At 41.6% G+C, this 18,695-nt stretch overlaps 1 protein-coding gene across 1 annotated transcript in view; it reads left to right on the forward strand.

Annotated features, from left to right (window-relative positions):
* nrm (neuromusculin) overlaps positions 1-18,695 on the forward strand; it is a 160,579-nt gene that overhangs the window by 111,602 nt on the left and 30,282 nt on the right. The gene's annotated exons all lie outside the window — the stretch shown is intronic.

The following is an 18,695-nucleotide window of genomic DNA, read 5'->3' on the forward strand; positions in this document are numbered from 1 at the left end:
TATTTCTATATTCTATTAACCCCCTTCATTCCAATGGCGCACTGTCTGTACTTATTTTGATTATTTTTTGTCCTTTTTTTTTTTTTTTTTTATGAGAGCGCCTCAGTATTGAAGGACAATTATAACCCCACCAGTTCGAGAAGTCTCCCATGATGTTAATGAAATCACTCGAGATGGCAAGAAAAAAGCATAAAACACTTCTTGGAACTGTTTGCGTTGAGCCTTCGTCGTATGGCAAGATGAGCTTTAGAGGGATTAGTGGTGCCTGTCTGTTCATGGATAGATTATTTATTTATTTATTTTTCTTCAGTTATCCATGTTGCCCAGGGATTTCCCCATGGCTAAAGAGTATCTGGTGTCACCCGCAGTCCGAGAGAGCTTTCAGCCTAGTGAAATCGAATATCAGTTGCTAAAAAGATACTCGCTACTGAATAGAATCCTACAGAACGTTTCAACCGAAGTTTGTTGTCGTGTGTGTGTGTGTGTGTGTGTGTGTGTGTGTGTGTGTGTGTGTGTGTGTGTGTGTGTGTGTGTGTGTGTGTGTGTGTGTGTTTTAAGCAGACAGCTCATTTATTAATGGAAATAGGTTATAATGCTAATGATGGCATTGTATTAGCGGCTGCGTCAGGTTGGTAGGACAGAGTACGAATATGTATTGTAGTGGGCTGCTTATGGAACGTAGTCTGGCTTTGGGAACTATAAATATCTAAGAATGGACGGGAAGGTTGCAAGCGAGTCCCATTACCCTCTTCAGCTCTCCCCTCTGACCGTAGTATATTCAGGAGCATTTTATACGCAGACTTTGTTGCTAACTTTCAAAGAATGTATTAGGAGTGAACTTTTATGCCTACCTTTTACATATATTTCAGTGAGTTTAATAGCAGCTCTCACTTATACTTTTATCTCGTCCATATAGCTTCATTTGCCCCTCCCCCCCTTTTTTTTTTAATGCAGCAAATTTTATAGTAGTCACGAATACCTTTTTGCAGTAAGTTCAATAACAGGTTATATACTCTTCTTAAATATTTCCTACGTAGTTGTGTCATTAAGGTCAGCAGCATTTTTTTTCATACCTTTCCTTCATACCTTCCTACCGTATTAGTAACTTCTGAAGCATTTACCTCTTATACTTTCCTTTATGCCTGCCTTAGTTTCCGTAGTCTTCCTCCTCGGCCGACGGAATTTCTCTCCCCTCGGCATTATTTTTTCCCTGCTTCATCCCCCTCCCTCCCCCCCCTCTCTCTCTCTCTCTCTCTCTCTCTCTCTCTCTCTCTCTCGTCTGGCAGCCCTTGTAGCCATTCGTTTGACTCCTGTATCGTGTGTAATCCTGAGCTCCTTTCATGAAATTGGCTTCCTGTATTGTGGCCGAGTTATAGGAGCTCCAGTCGACCTGCTTCCTTCCTGACTTGGCTTCTTCGTCGCCGTCTTCGTTTCTGATTCCACTTTTCTTCTATTAGTCTCTTCTCTTTCCTTCTTGTTCTTCTTCGTTTCCTGCCCTCCTTACCTCTTCCCTCCCTGTTTCTTCTCCTTTCTTTCCGTTCTTCTTCATCGTTTCTAGCTCTCCTCATTTCTTCTTTCCTTGCATCTTCTCTTTTCATCCCTTTCTTCTTCTTCTTCTTCTTCTTCGTGTCTGCCTCTCTTCACCTCTGTCTCCTTGTCTCCTGTCTTTTCTTCCCTTCATATCGTTCCTAGTTTATTACCTTTCTCATGCCCTTCATATCCTTTCTGTCCTGATGTTCCTTTCTCTTCTTCCTTCCTTGTTTCTTTCCCTCCCTCCTTCCTTCCTTCTTTCTCTCCCTCCCTCCTTCCTTCCTTCTTTCTCTCCATTTTCCTTATCTTACCTTTTGCCCTTAGTCTCCTTCCGTCCTTTCATACATTTCGTCTTTATTTTCTTAACCACTTCTCACTTTCTCTTTTTTTTAATGTTCTTTCATCCATTACAGCCATTCTATCTTTTCATTGCACTTTTCTCTTTTCAGCCTCATCCTTTTTTTTTTTTTTTTTTTTTCCTCTCGCACCCTTTCCTTTCTCATTCCATTTTTCCTTTGTCTTTTCTTTTCTTCCTTCCTGCCTTTTTTCTTTCATTTCTTGCTCACTTCCATTGTCTCCAAATTCTTTCCTTCCTGTCTAATAGATCTTGATATTTGGTCTCTCTCTCTCTCTCTCTCTCTCTCTCTCTCTCTCTCTCTCTCATGATCATCGTATTTTTAACCTCCTCCTCAGATTTCGTCCACTTATTAAATTGCTTTTCCTGGAGGCTGGTTTTATCGTCTTTTCTGCGTTTTATTTTTATCCAGCCTTTCTTGGTATATTAATATTATTCTTCCTCCTCTCTCTCACTCACTTTCATGGCTTTGTCTCTTGTGACCCTCCTAACTTATGCCTTAATTGTGCAACTTTCTCTTGTCTGTCTGTCTGTGTGTCTGTCTGTCTCTGTCTCTGTCTGTCTCTCTCTCTCTCTCTAAATGTCTATCTGTTGCTCTGTCTATTGATCTGTCTGTCTATCGACCTGTTTTTATAGCCCTTCTTCCATTGCTAGGTTCCCGTCTTCATCGTTCACTACATCGCTGTGAGTCTGTGTCTTTTTCATCCACTTGTTATCTATTAAAGCCAATGTTTACTCAGTATTTTACATTACTCAGACTTATCGTTACCTTTTTCTCACCGTCATCCTTTGTTACTGTGCCTTCCCTCATTCATTTACCAAGCTGTCTCTGTCTCTTCATTCATTCATCATTCTGTCTGTGTATTCATTCATTCACCAACTTGTTTAGTGTAGTATTTCATTCATCGGTGTGCCTTGGTGTATTCATTTAGGAAGCTGTCTCTGTCTGTTGATTCATTCATCATTCTGTCTGTGTAATCATTCATTCACTACTCTCTATTAGTGTATTATATCATTCATCGGCCCGTCTAGGTGTATACATTCAGTCAATCATCAAGGTATCGTGGTGTATTCATTTATTCATGGAGCTATCATATACATTCATTCATCTAGTCGTATCATACTGCATATTACTCATCTGCTCTAAGTTTTTCTCGTATCATCTTTTGTATCTTCCTCGTCTTTCTATGTGCTGGATATGTATTTGCCATTTATGCTTTTATTTAACCATTCATGTTTCATTGACCTTCATTTTTCAGTTAGAACCTTACATAAAATATTCATCTGTGCATTGCATCGTCACTCATTTAGTCGTTATTCATCCATTCATCTAACCTTTTCTGTACATCACTCAGTCATCGATACACCATATTTCCTTCCCTCATTCAGCCTCTTTTTGCGTTCGTCACCCCTTACCGTGATTTTCCACCTCAGTTACGAGTTATAAAAGTTTTCCTGGATTTGTCCATTCATTTTTCCACCTTCCTTTCTTCGTACCGTGCATGACTCACCACACACCATTATAACCTCTAAGAGTCTTGGAGGACCGTCTTGAAACTGAATTATGTTTTCTGGCGTTACACCCCTTTCATCTTTACTTGGCCCAGATTTTCGTCCCTTTACAGCTTATTTCACGTAGCTCAGTGGGAGAAATGGACAATGCTACGGCTATAAATCTTTTCCATAGCACTCCTTCGTGACTAGTACCATATCCTAGTGGTAATCTATTGCAACAACTCAGCATTCGAGATGGAGAGATGGCAGTTTTAGGTCAAATCAGAGTGAAATGGGTATAATTGTTGTACTGAAGCCGCTTTCTTTATGTGACTTACCATCTTAACGCTTTCTACCATTTCTCCAACAAGTTGCCTAAATATCAATCCACTCTATGGCGCCTTACTCGCTGCCGTCCCTCTCAACCCTCCCTGCCTCCCCCATCACTCATCAGCCTCTCACCGCTGCTGTTCTGGCCACGGCTTTAATTAGGCCGTAAATCCAAGGTTATTAGCAGTTAATGGCGTACATGCTGTTCCCCTCACGCTAATTTAGGGCCGTCTACAAGGAGACCTGGGGAGGGTAGCGAAGGGGGTAGGTGGAGATTAGGGAGGAAAAGGATAGGGGGAGGGAGCTAATGGGAGGAAAGGAGAAGAGAGAGGGGGGAGAAAGAGATGGTGGGAGAGAATGTGGAAGGATGATGGGGAGGATAGGAGGAGAGAGGGAGGCGGAGGTAAAGATGATGATGTGAGGGTTGGAGATGGGGAGAGAAAGGAGGGCGGAGATATGGAGGAAAAGAGAAGAGAGAGGTGGTAGAGATGAGGGGAGAAGGACATATGTAAGGAGAGGAAGGGGAAGGTAGATAGACACGAGAGGAAGATAAAGAGGGGGATAAGGAGTGTTGAATGGGGAAAAAAGGAGAGGGAGGGAGAAGGTGGATGATGTGAGGATGTGGGGAGAGAGAAGTAGAGAAGGAAGGGTGGGTGTGGAAGGGAAGGTCAAAGGGGATGGGAAGTGGAGGAGAGAAGGTGAGAGAAGGACGAGGAGAGGAAAGGGAGTAGCCGATGGAGTGAGAGAGAAAAGGAAAGAAAGGTGGGAGGCAAGGAAGAGTCTCCAGGGACTGGGACTGAAGAGAGAAAAGGAAGCAAAACATAAGAAAAGAGGGAGGAGGTAAGGTGAAAAAGGGAAATGAGGCAGGAGGCAAAGGAAGGGGAATACAGAGTTAGGCTATAAGGGAAATGTGTAGAGAGAGAAGAGGGAGGGTAGAGGAAGAAGAAAGTTTGGATGGGAAGGGGTCATTGGTTACAGAGAGAGGGGAAAGAGGAATTAGGGGTGAGGGAGAACCTTCAGAGAAAGAGATGAAAAAGAAAAAGGGGAAAGGAAGAAGGTTGAGAGATCGATGGGAGTAAGCAGTTGGTAGCCTAGGAAGGAGGGGAAAAAGAAAGAAAAAAAAAGAGGTGAAGTGGAATCAACAGAGAGAAAGAGGAGAGAGGGAAGAGGGAAGAGGAAGGCTAAAAGAAAAAGAGTGAGGAAGGAGAAGGAGCGCAGGCATAAGGGAAAAATAGGTAAAGGGAAAGAGAAATGAGGGAGAGGGAGGCAGCAAGGGAAGCGTCTGTTGTGAGAGGAAGGAAGGGAGAAAGAAGGAGAGAGGAAGAAGAAGGATGATGGGGTGGGAGGACAATGGAAGGGTAGAGGAAAAAGGGTGAAGTAAGGAAAGGGGGTAGTCGAGAGAGAATGAGAAAGGTGGGGAGATCAAGAGAGTGAGGAAGAGGAATGGGAGCGTTTGCAGAGAGAGGGAGGAAAGAGAAGAAACAAGAAGGAAATAGAGGGGGGGGAATGGGATTGTAGGAGGTAGATGGCCGAAGAAGGAAACACGGAGTAGAGGGACGATAGGCGAGATGGCAGAGGAAGGGCAGGGGAAGAAGAATGGTGAAGGAAGGAACGAAGGAGGGAGGGGGTCAGAGTGAGGTTGAGTCGTTAGCTAAGGGGTCGTTACTTGGCTGTTTGGGTTTATGTGTTTCTGGAGTTGTTAGCAAGGAGGGGAGAGGGAGGTTTTGTGAGGGGCAAAGGTTTTTAGGAGGGCACATTCTTTTTTCCATCCCTTCCTGGCCTCCTACGGCTTAAATGACGTGGACTACTGTAACCTAAATGGGGTAATATGGCACGGACTGTAGATTTATGTATTTTCTTTATTATTTATTTTGTAATTGGAAAACGGGAATTATATTTTATAGTTCTGGTTGTACGTTATATGACATCTGTTGTATTATGTATTGACTGAGGAAATTATTTAGTTCAAGAAGGATCTCTCTGAAGACAAGAGAATCGAGTGTGGTTTCTGTCTCTGTCTGTCTCTGTCTCTGTCTCTGTCTGTCTGTCTGTCTCTCTCTCTCTGTCTCTCTCTCTCTCTCTCTCTCTCTCTCTCTCTCTCTCTCTCTCTCGAAGAAGAAGAAGAAGAAGAAGAAGAAGAAGAAGAAGAAGAAGAAGAAGAAAATTATCAACTGCCAACATTTCAAAAAATCATCATCATCACCGTCATGTTTCTCTTCTGCCCAGTACATATTTCATTCTGCCCGTTATTATCCTTTGCCCGTTATTTTCCTGTTGCTTTTTAGTATAATTGTGTGTGTTTTGCGGCTGCCTTGTGTGTCATTCTGTGTTTTTAATTTGTTTTGGTCCTTTTTAGTATCTTCGTCGTTTTTTTTTTTTTTTGCCTCTCTCTCTCTCTCTCTCTCTCTCTCTCTCTCTCTCTCTCTCTCTCTCTCTCTCTCTCTCGTCATTATTCACCGCCGTATGCTCCTCGTCTCGTAAACATGGGATTCACAGATCGTACCAAGTAATTCATCACATTTCACTCATTTTTCACATTAATTCATCCAGTCTTAACTCACTCTCTCCATCGATTCATCCCTGCATTTTGATCAGTTTTAATTTTTGAGTTGGCATAATCATATTCATCCAACTTAAGCCATAATTTATCCCCTTCAGTGCGAGGACGAATGTATATTTAATTTTACATTCTACTGCCGGGCAATTTTATTCAGCGTAGGGGAGACCTGCCATAATAATTTGCGTAACAAAAAGCTTCTATTGATTCCTTACGCTGATGCCCTTTTTCTTGCAAGCTCCGGACGATTTTATTCAGCTTAAGATATTTTTCTCGTAGTGAAGGGGGTTTGCTGAGGTCCGCTTCTGTTAACTTTATACTTTGGCTTTATCGTTCCTTATGAGCTAGATTAGTTGACGTGACCCATTTTACCCTCGTAGAGAAGGGGTTGCTGTGGTTCGCTTTTGTTAACTTTATCTTTTGACTTAATCTTTCCTTATGACATACAGTATTTGACTTCTTTTACCCTTGTACTCCTACTGCCCTTTGGATTCGCTGCGCTTTTGTTAATCTTTGCCTCTGACATATCTTTCCTCGTGATTTATACTTACTTAACTTGCCTTTTTTTACCCTTACTGCCCTGAGGTTTTAAATGCCCTGTATTCTTGCCCTTTTGGTTTGGTGATAAGTTCTCCCTTTGTAAATTTTTGCTCATATTTAATCCAACAGGCTCGTATTTCTTGGATTTATGAGGCTTTTTGGCATCGCTTCCTTAACAGTTTTTTCTGCATAAGGCACATTAATAGTATCTTGTATTCAGTATTATCTTGCATTCACCTGTCACCTCTTGGTTTTTCACTGCCAGGGTATCGTTAAAATTCAGTTGTATATTATTTATCCATAGTACTGTATGTCATATGCAGATATCAGTATTAAAACATAAGTAACAAGGGAGAGAATATGAAGGTGTAATATGCAAAATAATTAAGGAAGTGGTGCCAGAGTCTCCTAAGACTGTATAATGAGTACAGTTCTCTTTTTGCCATCTACGCTATATCGTCAGTACAGTGTTTATCAAGCAGTATTTATCTTGTTCATTGGTTATAGTAGTTCATTGCCCTTTTTAAATATATATTTATGTCGTCTTTAATGTGGGTATCAGTTTCTCACTAGTCTTATCAAATTTCTTTGCCTTCGTCACGTATATCTTGCCCTCTTCAGTATATTTCATGCCCTTTCAATTATTTCATACCTGTTTCAGTGTTTTTTAGTATTCTTGTATCGTGTCTGTAATGTAGATACCAATTTCAGACTTTTTGTTCACATATTTCTTGCCACTTTTACAAATCTGTATATCGTCACTGTAGTAGTATCAGTTTCTTATTGTTCTTTATCACTTATTTTCCCATTCCTGTAAATCTGTGTATCGTCACGGCAGTATAGACACCATTTTTTCACTCTCTATGATATCACGTACTCGTATTTCTTGCCCTTTCACAGTATCTTTGTATCGTCACTGTAATATAGATACCATTGTCTCACTTTTCCACAGTTCACAGTTCTTGCCCTTTCACAGTATCTATGTATGATCACTGTAATGTAGATACCAGTTTTTCACTTGTCGCAGTTTGTACCCTTTCAAAAGAGAAAAAAAACTATGTAGGCTATCTCCACTGTAATACCAATTTCTCACTCTTACCTTGACGAAATCTGTGTATCTTCACTGTAATATAGATGCCAATTTCTCACTGTTATCTTGCATCTTTTACAATACCTCTTGGATATGCTTTGCCCTCTTACACCAGCGGTATGTTTTAATGTCCCTTCCTCCATGTGGCGACGGCAGCTACAACCACAGCCACCACCACAACCACCACAGCCACCACCACCACCACCACCACAGCCACCAGCTCTGGGAAGATGTGACTCAGGCGTGGCTTATCCCATCCCTAACCTTGGCCCATCGAACCATCCCTCAGACCTCCACCGTCCCCTCTGCAACCCATCCACGTCCGCACAGCCGCCCATGCTTCCAGTCCACCACCAGTGCGACACCCAACAACCACTACCACAACTACCACAATCACCATCCACTACCACCACCACCACCTCCACCATCGCACATCAACCACAACCTAGACCGACACTTTTACCATCACAATCACCACTACTACCACAATCGCAACTGCGTGGTTCCAAACTGTCGGATACTTCACGATCTCCCACAGTTGAGCACTTTTTAAACAGCCTCACCCATCCTCCCACTGAAAAAAAAAAAAAAATCCAAACTGTTGTTGATTGTATGTATATATATTCGTAAAAGTTCTCGACCCCCAGAAATGCAAATTGTTGTTGGTTATTTGTGTACATAAATCCGTAAATGTTTTCTCCGTTCAGTATAATGATTTTCTGAATATTTTTTTGCTATCAACAGACGATTTTATTAAGCTTCAGAGAGACAGATAATAGTGATGGGGATAAAAACCGTGCCCATTAATCCCTGTATTATTGGATCTCCCCCTAAACAGAATAAAATCGTCTGGTAAAAGGAAGAATAGAATAGAATAGGAGTCATCGAAGTGATCTGTGAGGTTTTGTTCTTGCAGTCCTGCATAAAACCACTGTTAAAGGATATACCAAGTCACCATTAAAACTATTACCATCACCAGAGACCGTAATCTGTTGGCTTTGGAGACTCCCTAGCACCTTTGTCTTTGCTATTTATTTTGCATATTTACACCTTGATAGTATTTGGTGTGTTATGTCTGTATTAACCATTGCAGTACCGTAACGCCTTTTATTTTATGCTCATTACTGGCAGACTTTCATTCGGCTTACGGGAGATTTTTCGAACTGAATGGGTTAGGTGCAGTATTTATTATTAGTCTCTCCGTTAATATAGATCCTTTCTGAGTGATAGCATTGAAGAAAATCAGAAGTCGTAGTTGTGAATGAGCTAATATCAGAGTAAACATTATAACCTGCAAACAAAGTTAAAAATATCTTTGCGGATATTAAACCTTGACCCCTTCACCACGTTGATGTCTTTCATAGTGATTAGGCTGTTGTGAGACGAATTTATTGAACTTAAGAAGGGTCAGTAAGTAGTGATGGGCATACTGAAGACTGCAAATAACCCTCCATTTTCAAAAGACTTCCCCAAGCTAAATGAAAATGTTGATGGTGTTAAAAGTAAAGTAAAGGAGGTGGTTATTGGTTAGAAAACGTGGCTGTTCTCTCGGTATGTAATTTTTTTTTTATTGATCTGGTGTTCATGAGTAATAAACAATATTAAAATAACGTGATATATACGGAAATACACTGGCAAAGATGAGGTGCCAGGGAGCCTTCTAGTGCCACGAGAATGCAGACGCGGACAGTCATTACTTCAACCAGTCAAGCGAGCCACTCAGTTGCAATAGACACATAAATACCATCCCACTTAGCCCTCCATTCACACACACACACACACACACACACACACACACACACACACACACACACACACACACACACACACACAGCTATTAACCTAAATTTGCGGTCAATTATCCCATCAGTTAGTGCTTTAATTGCATATATCATCAGTCAGTCATTCAGCAGCGTGTACCCTTGACAATATGCTATAATTTGCCAATGGAACTCACTCGGCCTTAACTCCCATCATTTCTTTGAATAGTAATTAGGACATTGCGCCACACCACATAACATCTCATCACACTACACTACACTACACTGCACACACTACACTACACTACACTACACTACACTACATAACACTACACTATAACTCTTTATTCCATGTTACATCACACAGCAAAGCACTACACCGCCTTACATCACATAGCAAAACGCCACGCCACATAACAGCACATTACATTACATGACACTGCAATGCGCGATGTTGCTCGTCTCCTACAACACCACCACTAGCAAACACATCACACCACACCACACCAGAATTGCCCAATTTGCTGGTCCTCTTGCTGCTCTTTACCGCTCCCTACCACGCCACACCACACCGTCACCACACCAGTCAGTTCTATTCACCTTTCACTCATCCGGCCATTCCGTACAGCACCTCTTGCCATAAAATACCACGTTACACTACATTGCAATCCCCTGAACAGCTCATCACACTGCCTCACCACTCATCGCACCACACCTCTTGCTACATTACACTGCCTAATCTCCACATCAAATCTAACTCACCACTCCACAGTCCATCCACATCATACCACCCTCCAAAATCACCACACTTCACTACTCCGCATCACACCTCATCACCCTACAGCCACACCACACCACGTCAGCAGCACACAGTTTCATTCCACCCCCTCTACTCAACCGTGCATCACACCGCACACCACACCACACCACACTACACCACACACCTCTCATCATACCAGAGTACCGTGAAGGTCAGGGTGGCTGTGTGTGGCTCTATAAACAAAACCCCCTCCCCCCCTCCGCTGAAGTTTCGGGAAGAGGACTTTCGCGACCTTCGCTGGCAGAAAGATTAAATGACTGGCAAGGGAAAAACAAACATCAGTCGAGTGGTAAATTGTTCTTGTGATAGGTCTTGGTGAAAGCTTGTAAAAAATATATATTAATTTTGTTTCAAAGTGAATACTTAGATGGATGAACAAAACCCATGTACTGAAATTATCGTTTTACTGTAAGTGTATATTCACACACACACACACACACACACACACACACACACACACACACACACACACACACACACACACACACACACACGCACATATATATTCAGTGTGTGGGCACAGTTCATCCACCGATAGATCGTGAACATAGCTCTATCCTTACGCTGCTTTTTTTTTTTTTTTTTTTTTTCCATTGTAGCTACTAATCGACAATTACTGTTAGTCGTGGATGGACTTATTACACTCAGGGGTATAAGAATGAGCCTCGCTTTAGCTGAATAAAATCATCTGTCGGGGGCAAGAGAGAAATAAACAGACCCTTATCGTACCTAAGAAATAATGGAACAAAACCCCATCACCACAATAACGACTTCTGTTCTTGCTCCCACCAGACGATTTTCCTCAGCTTAGGCAAATGGAATGGTGGTGAGTGTTGGAAGGAAAACACTATCCTACCCTTCTTCCAGGCGAGGCCTTGAGCTGAATAAAATCGTCTGTAAATCAGGGAAAAAAATAGGAACACAGTATTAGGGGTTGCCGAATTGATGAAAGCTCTTGAAATTAATGTTGCTGTTGTTATTAAAGAGAAAAAAGAAAGAGTGGCATTAAAATAAAGAAAAAAAGTGGCATTAGAGAAAGATGAAAGAGAAAGTGGTATGAAAGAAAAAAGTAGCATTAAAGAAAGAAGAAAGAAATAGCGGCATTAAAGAAAGAAAAAAGAAAAAAAGTGGCATATTTACTCACTTGACTGATGTTGTTTGTTCCTTACACCAAGGTTTACGCAGTCCACCAGACGCGAAAATCACTCATCCCGAAGTTTGAAATTGATTACCCTCTCCACTAGACCCTTCTATCTCTCTCTCTCTCTCTCTCTCTACTTTTTTCTTATCTTTCTGTTCCTTTCCTTGCATGTTTTCCTCTTTCCTTCACGGCTGCCTTTTCCCTTTTCCTACCCTCTAACTTTTCCTTCATTCTTCGCATAGGTTGCTTATATTACTTTCCCCCTGTCTTCTCTTTCGCATTTCCTTGGCATCCTCTATCCATTTCCTTCTTAATCACCTCATCGCTTCCTCATTTCCTTTTCCCTCTTTCCTACCATTTCCTTTCCTCTTCCTCTTCTCCTTCCTCTTCCTTCCCTCCTCCCACTTCCGCTTCCTTTCCTACTCCTCTTCCTCTCCTCCTCCTTTTTCCTCTTCCTCCCGGCACACACAGGCACCTCTTACTGCAGCAGGTAAAAGGGTCTTCTATGCCACCTTCTAGACCCGAGCTGGAAAAGTCTGTCAGAACTAAATTTGTGGTGTGATTTTTGACCTAACCCAGACCTGCAGTACTGATGATCAAAACATAATTACTAATGCTAAGGACACCGTTGTTTAAATACTCAAAATCGATGCATCTGATACGTATTATATACTGTAGATATGAACAGAAACGTTAATTGGTATGATGAAATAGGTACACTGAAAATAGGCATAATACTAATTGGACCTCGATTCGTCACTGAAAGAAGTAAAAAAGAAATTGAAACTTTATGCGTATGTATAAAAAACGGTTCCTTTTGTGATAATGATACACGCTTAAAAAATGTCACTTCCAAAGAAATATACCTTTACTACAAATGAGTACTTCTACTAAGGAAGTTATTTCTCCTGTTAAATAAGCAAAGTTAGTAAAATGGATTTATTAGGGGATAAATAATTTTGTGTCAGTGCTGAATATGGTTATGGATAAAATCGGACATGAATAAATTTTCAGACAGTGTAGAATTCCGACGAAGAACGAATATTAAAAAAAAACGCCTTGCAGATTTCAGATTTAGAGAACGAACAGTCAGACTTCTACTCCTCCCACATACTAATGAAGTGTGATATGCCTGTACGTGTTTATGCAGTAGTAGTCTTTGTTGTGGGCGTAAGTGTATGATTGTGTCTAGTGGGATTTGTGCATGGAGATGTTCGCTTTCTAGATACTAAAGACTGTTGTAATAGCAGCGATAATAATGGTTAATAACAGGCCATCATCATTGTTACCATACACACGCATACCCAAATATGATTAAATTCCACCTTATAAAAGACGTATTTTCGTTGTATGAAAAAGAATCTTAACTTTTTTTCTTTTCTTTTGCTCACTATCTATTATTATAGTAGCAATTACTGTATCACAAAAACTTAATTTTCGTTTAACATGATAAATATTTTCACAACTTCTTTCCATATCAGCCACAGTTTTCATCTTGGTAAAAACAGTATTACATAAAGACTTTTCGTTGTACGCTAAAATTCTCACATTTTCTTTCCGTATCACAGTCAGTTTTTATGGATCAGCTTGAATTAGATAACGGATACTCGTGGTTGAAAAAGACCAAATAATCCCACAAATTCTCTCATTGTTAGATCTACCAAAAATTATGTTACCCTACAGAAAGGCACGTCATCAGTGTAAGTAAAATGGCCATATGTTCTCTTCGCGTGAGTTGGAGTTTTCTTACCGTTAGCAGAAATTAACCGGGACTGAAATGCCTCCGAGAAATTTACCACGAAGAAAGTATGGCGTACGAAGTAGAACGTGAGGAAATAAGAGTAAAACATTCAGGAGGACATGCAGGGAGAGACAGTCGGGGGAGAGAGAGATTAAGGAGAGATTTAATAGCTGGGGAGAATGAGATTAACGCGATAGGGGGGAAAAAAAAAAAAACATTAAAATCAGAAAGCAAGATGAAAGCCAAAAACAGTCGCAAAGATAAGAATTAACTGGTTCCCCCCAGCACCCCCAAAATTCAGATGTGATAATTTAACAACCCACTAAGACCGTTCTTTTGAAACAAATGAATACGAACGTCTGGGTGACCTGTATTGCTGTATGTACGGTATATGCCTTCAGTCTCCCCTTTTATGGTAGGGAAAGACGGAAAATCCAATAGTGTGGATAATGGTATTCCTGCAATTGCCCCCACCGTTAAAAGTACACTGAAAATAGTTACAGTAATCGCATTAATTAATAATAATCAAACCACTACTACTACTACTACTACTACTACTAGTAATAATAATGAAAAATATATAAAAATGAATCCGGGGTACAATCGCAGCGAGGGATATAGGCTACACTGTACTGAAAGACCTCGCGAAAAATTGTCCTTATATACTAAAACGATTAATGCCTTCACAATGGTTGCGTATTTGAGATTATAGTTTTTCCGCCTCAAGATGATTTTTTAAGTTTACAGGGGTCTTTTCGAACTAGAGGGAATGGGTATAACTTCAGTTATCCCTTTCATTACTATGGTATTTTAAGTTGAACAAAATCGTATGGAGGATGCAAAAATAAAAAGTACATTATTGGAATATTTCTGTATTTTCGATTCCGGGTATAGGCCTAGTCCGTTACCTGAGGCCAAGCAATTCTCCTACCTTTAACACAGCTGCACTTGTCACCACTTCGGCACTGCTACCCACCTTTCACATTGAATACATGTTTGAAGGAGTTAAGGACTTCAAAGTGGAGAACTACAGGCCAGATACTAACCTAAACCAACCCCCCCTCAGAGGGTTAAGCCGCACAAAAGAATATCCGCGCGAAAGACGCGCGAAAGTCTATCCACACGTAAGAAATAGAGGCACGAAAGTCTCTCAGGACGTAAGAAAGGGACGCACGAAAGTCTATCTTCACGTGAGAGGCGCACGAAAATCTATCCGCAATTGAGAGACGAACCAAAGTTTATTCTTACGTAAGAAAGGGACGCATGAAACTCTATCCGCACGTCAGATACGCAGGAAAGTCTATCCGCACGTAAAAGAGAGGCGCACGAAAGTCTGTCCACAATTAAGAGAGACGAACCAGAGTCTGTCCGGACGTAAGAAAGACACACGAAACTCTATCTGCACGTCCCTGTACTTTGGGTCGGTCTCAATATACTGTACGGTGTAATAGCACACGGACGTAGCCTACCAACCCCGCGGCGCTACCTTTGATGTCCAGGTGTGCTTGCCCGACCGTACTGCACCTCTGTCTGTCTGTCTGTCTGTCTGTCTGTCGTTTATTACGACATTCGTTAAACCCAGACACATCGTTTACCCGGCCATATAACCAGTGTACGGGGGTATCTAAAATAAACATTGTTTATTAATCATAAACTTCAAAAGAAACCCCAAATTACACATAAAGATCGGAAGAAAACCTAAATTACTTCGTCCATTACATAACGCCTTGAAGCTTATTGTCTGTATTGGTTATTCTTACTACCTCTAGACGATTGTTATTATTATTATTATTATTATTGTAGTTTAGGCGAGCCCCTCCTTATGTCGTGGAATAAAAAAAATGCTATATCCAGCTCTACCCGTTCGAAAAATCACCCCCCCCCCAGCATTATAAAAAAAATCGAGAGGTAGCATGTGGATAGCAAAGGAAAAAAAAATATAAAGAGAGAAAAGAGAAAAAAGAAAAGTCATTTTTGAGTGGTTAACAGGCAACCTCTTTTGACTGTTCTGAGTCTTTACTTCGTTTAATTAAGTATTCTGACCTTGTTTTTCCGTATATATACATTTATCTGGTGTATGGAACTTTCTCACATCAGCACGAAATTAAGTCTAATGTCACTGTCTGTTCACATTCGTCCTTCTCATTCGTCATTCTTTATCCTACCCACCATTGTCCCTTGTCCTTCCTCTTTACTTCATCTGTTTGGATCATAATCATCATTCTTGTTTCCCTCCTCTTGTTTATGTCTCTTCACTGTCCGCCTCATTCAGTTTATCGCCTTCCTACTTACCCTTTCCCTTATTGACTTCATTCACCTACTTTTCCTACCCCTCTCCTCTTCCCCCATTTCGTTCATTGCTTCATTTCTTCCTCAACACTTTCTCCCCCCTCATGTTTTCATTTTCGTTCTCTTTGATCTCCCTTTCTCTCCTCTTAATATTCTTTTTTGTTTTTGTTCTCCCTCCTTTTCATATTCTTATTTTCCATTCATTTTTTTTTTTTTACTCCTGCTCTTCCAATTCTTTTTTTCCCCTCCTCCTCCTCCTCCATTCTCCCCAGGGTTGATGAGATCTTCCACTCTTTCTCCCTTTCTATCTTCTTTTATCTTTTCCTCTTTGGTCTGTTTCCTTTTCCTACCCTTCGTTTTTCCTTTCTTTTATCGGTGTCTTTTGGTCCCCTTTTCGTTCCTCCCTATTCTTCCTCTCTCTCTCTCTCTCTCTCTCTCTCTCCTTTTTACACTTGCCTTGTTTTCTTTCCTTCACCCTCATTGTCTTTCTTCCTCTCCTTTAAATTTTCATTATATACCCCTTTTATATTCTTTCTCCTTGTGCTTCCCTCTTCCTCCCATTTTTTTTTTTTTTTTTTCATATTCATTCCGTCTTTCCCATTTTCCTTCTCCTTTCCTTCTCATCATAATTTTCTTGTGCAACCATTTAACTCCTCCTCCACCACAACTCTACCCTCATCCATTTCATTCACCCTTTCCATCTTGCTTTCCCCCCCCCTCCCCACGTAATGTACCTCCATTTTCTCTCCACCTCCATCGTACTCTTCCTCCTATCTCTCCTTTTCTATTCTTTCTTTCCTATTCCTACTTCTCCATTTCATTTTCTTTTCTCATCATGATCTTTTCCTTCCATTTCATTCTCTTCCGCCTCTCCTCCTTTTCCTGTATTCTTCCTCTTCTCCCCCATTCTTCCTCCTCTATTCCTCTTCCTTCTCAACTGTTCCTCCTATTCCAAAATCTCCTCTTTCACTCCCACACCTTCTTGTATTTCTTTCTCCTCCTTTTCCTCCTCCTCCTCTTGCATCCCCATTTTCCTTTCTAACCTTCTCCTCTTCCTCCTCCTCATGCCAGCCTGCCTCATCACTGCTCGTTCCACTGAGATTGCCAGAGAGAGAAAGAGAGCGAGAGCATGCAATCAGGATGTGCTCGTATGTGCGGACGTGCATGTAGCCAAGTCTCCCCTTCCCCCTCTCCTTCATGTGTTTGTACTAACCTGTTTGTTTTATTGCTATTGTGTTATCTCCAGAGGATTTTATTCAGCTTTGAGGAGGCCTTTGTGGTGTTTTAATCGCTTCAGGGCTACATAAAATCGTCTGGGGATAGCAAGAATTAACATCATCGTAGTGAAAAGGTTAAGTTTCAGTACGAGAATATTTTTTTTAAATTCTTAAGTAGTCACATTTAAAGTTCCTTTCACTAATCACGAATCACAACTGGCGCTTTGAGGATGCTACACGTGGTGGCAATGTGCTCCCTGGGTAAAAGAGCTGCGGCGTCCACTCGGGAGCCAAAGCTCCTCATATTTCTCTGCGCCTCACCATGGGAAGAACCCTTGTTCGACCCTGGTGAGGTGCTGTCAGCCACAAGGAGGCGCCGGATCCCAACACGGTGTGTGTATTATACAATACCTGTAGGGTGGCCCCAAAGAAATAGTTGCTTGCCTGTGGTCAACGAGTCTGCTCGGCCACAGGCAGACGAGGATTAAGCAACAACAGCAACAACCAGTCACATGTCAAGTTCCCTGTCTGTTAACCAATCACTGCTCGGGTTACTTACAGAACCAGTCACAGCTCAAGTTACTTTCTTATAATCCATTCACAACTCAAGCTACACGTTGATAGCCAGTCGCGGCATTTTTATTTTTTTTCGAATAATCAATCACTATCTAAATTATTAACTCTGTTGCGATGACTTTTTTTTTTTTATTCTTGCTCTTTCCGGACGATTTTCCCCAACTTATGAGATTTTTTTTTTTTTTTTACTGGAAAGGTTAGATTACAGTAGCCTTCATTAGCCCTTTCACTATCAGAGGTCGATCCTGACGTGAATAAAATTGTCTGGTGGTTGCAAGAATAACAAGAAAATAATACACGTCATCGGACAGAAAAAGTTCAAACATTGTATTTTCATTCAGTTGCTTTACACATGTCGAGTTACAGCCTAGTTGATTATTTCTGCTGGTCACATCCCTGGTTGAATGAGTGTGAATATGGTATTAATGAGTGGCTGGTGTGTGTGTGTGTGTGTGTGTGTGTGTGTGTGTGTGTGTGTGTGTGAGAGAGAGAGAGAGAGAGAGAGAGAGAGAGAGAGACGAGTTTCTTTGTGTCCGTATCCTTCACTCCTGCTGTACCCTGCCGTGCACCGCTATACCCTCACCTACTCTGCCGGGCCCTACTATACCTTTACCTACCCTGCCGTCCCCTGCTACCTACCATCCCGTGCCCTTATTTTACCCTAACCTACCCTGCCTTACACTGCATTGTCATGATATGCCATGACTTGGTTTTCCTTGTTCTATCGTGTCCTGCTTTGATTTGCATTAGTCAGAGTTAATTTGCCTTTGTTTGCCCTGTCCTGTCCTGCCACGCCTTGTCCTACCCTGCCCTGCCCTGCCCAGTTCTTCCCTGACTTGTTTTATCCTGCCCCACCTTTATCCTGCCCTGCCTTGCCTCCCCTTCATCTGTTTGAATATGCCCTACCCTTTCCTCTCCCTCCCCTGTCGTCCCCAGCCTTGCCCTTACCTATCCTCCGCTTCTCTGCCCTGTCCTGCCATAATTTCTCTCCCTCCCCACATTTACTGTTCTTCCCTAAGTCCATCTGCCTTGTTATTTCACACGTCCCCCTCCGCGTCACTGTCCCTATTGACTCCCCCTCCCCCATCTCCTTGCTTCATGCTCTCTTTCCTCCCTTTTCTTCCCCTCTTCTGCTTCCTTTCCTTCGCCGGTTCTTGCCTCCTCTCCCTCATTGTTCCCCATCTCCGCTTCCTGTTTCCTCTCTGCCCTCCTTCTCCCTTAGTATCACCCTTTCTCCTTTCCCCTGTATACCTCT

Source organism: Coenobita brevimanus, chromosome 38, assembly GCF_032717465.1.
Source record: "Coenobita brevimanus isolate Jiangsu-jjx chromosome 38, ASM3271746v2, whole genome shotgun sequence".
In the NCBI taxonomy this organism is placed as follows: domain Eukaryota; kingdom Metazoa; phylum Arthropoda; class Malacostraca; order Decapoda; family Coenobitidae; genus Coenobita; species Coenobita brevimanus.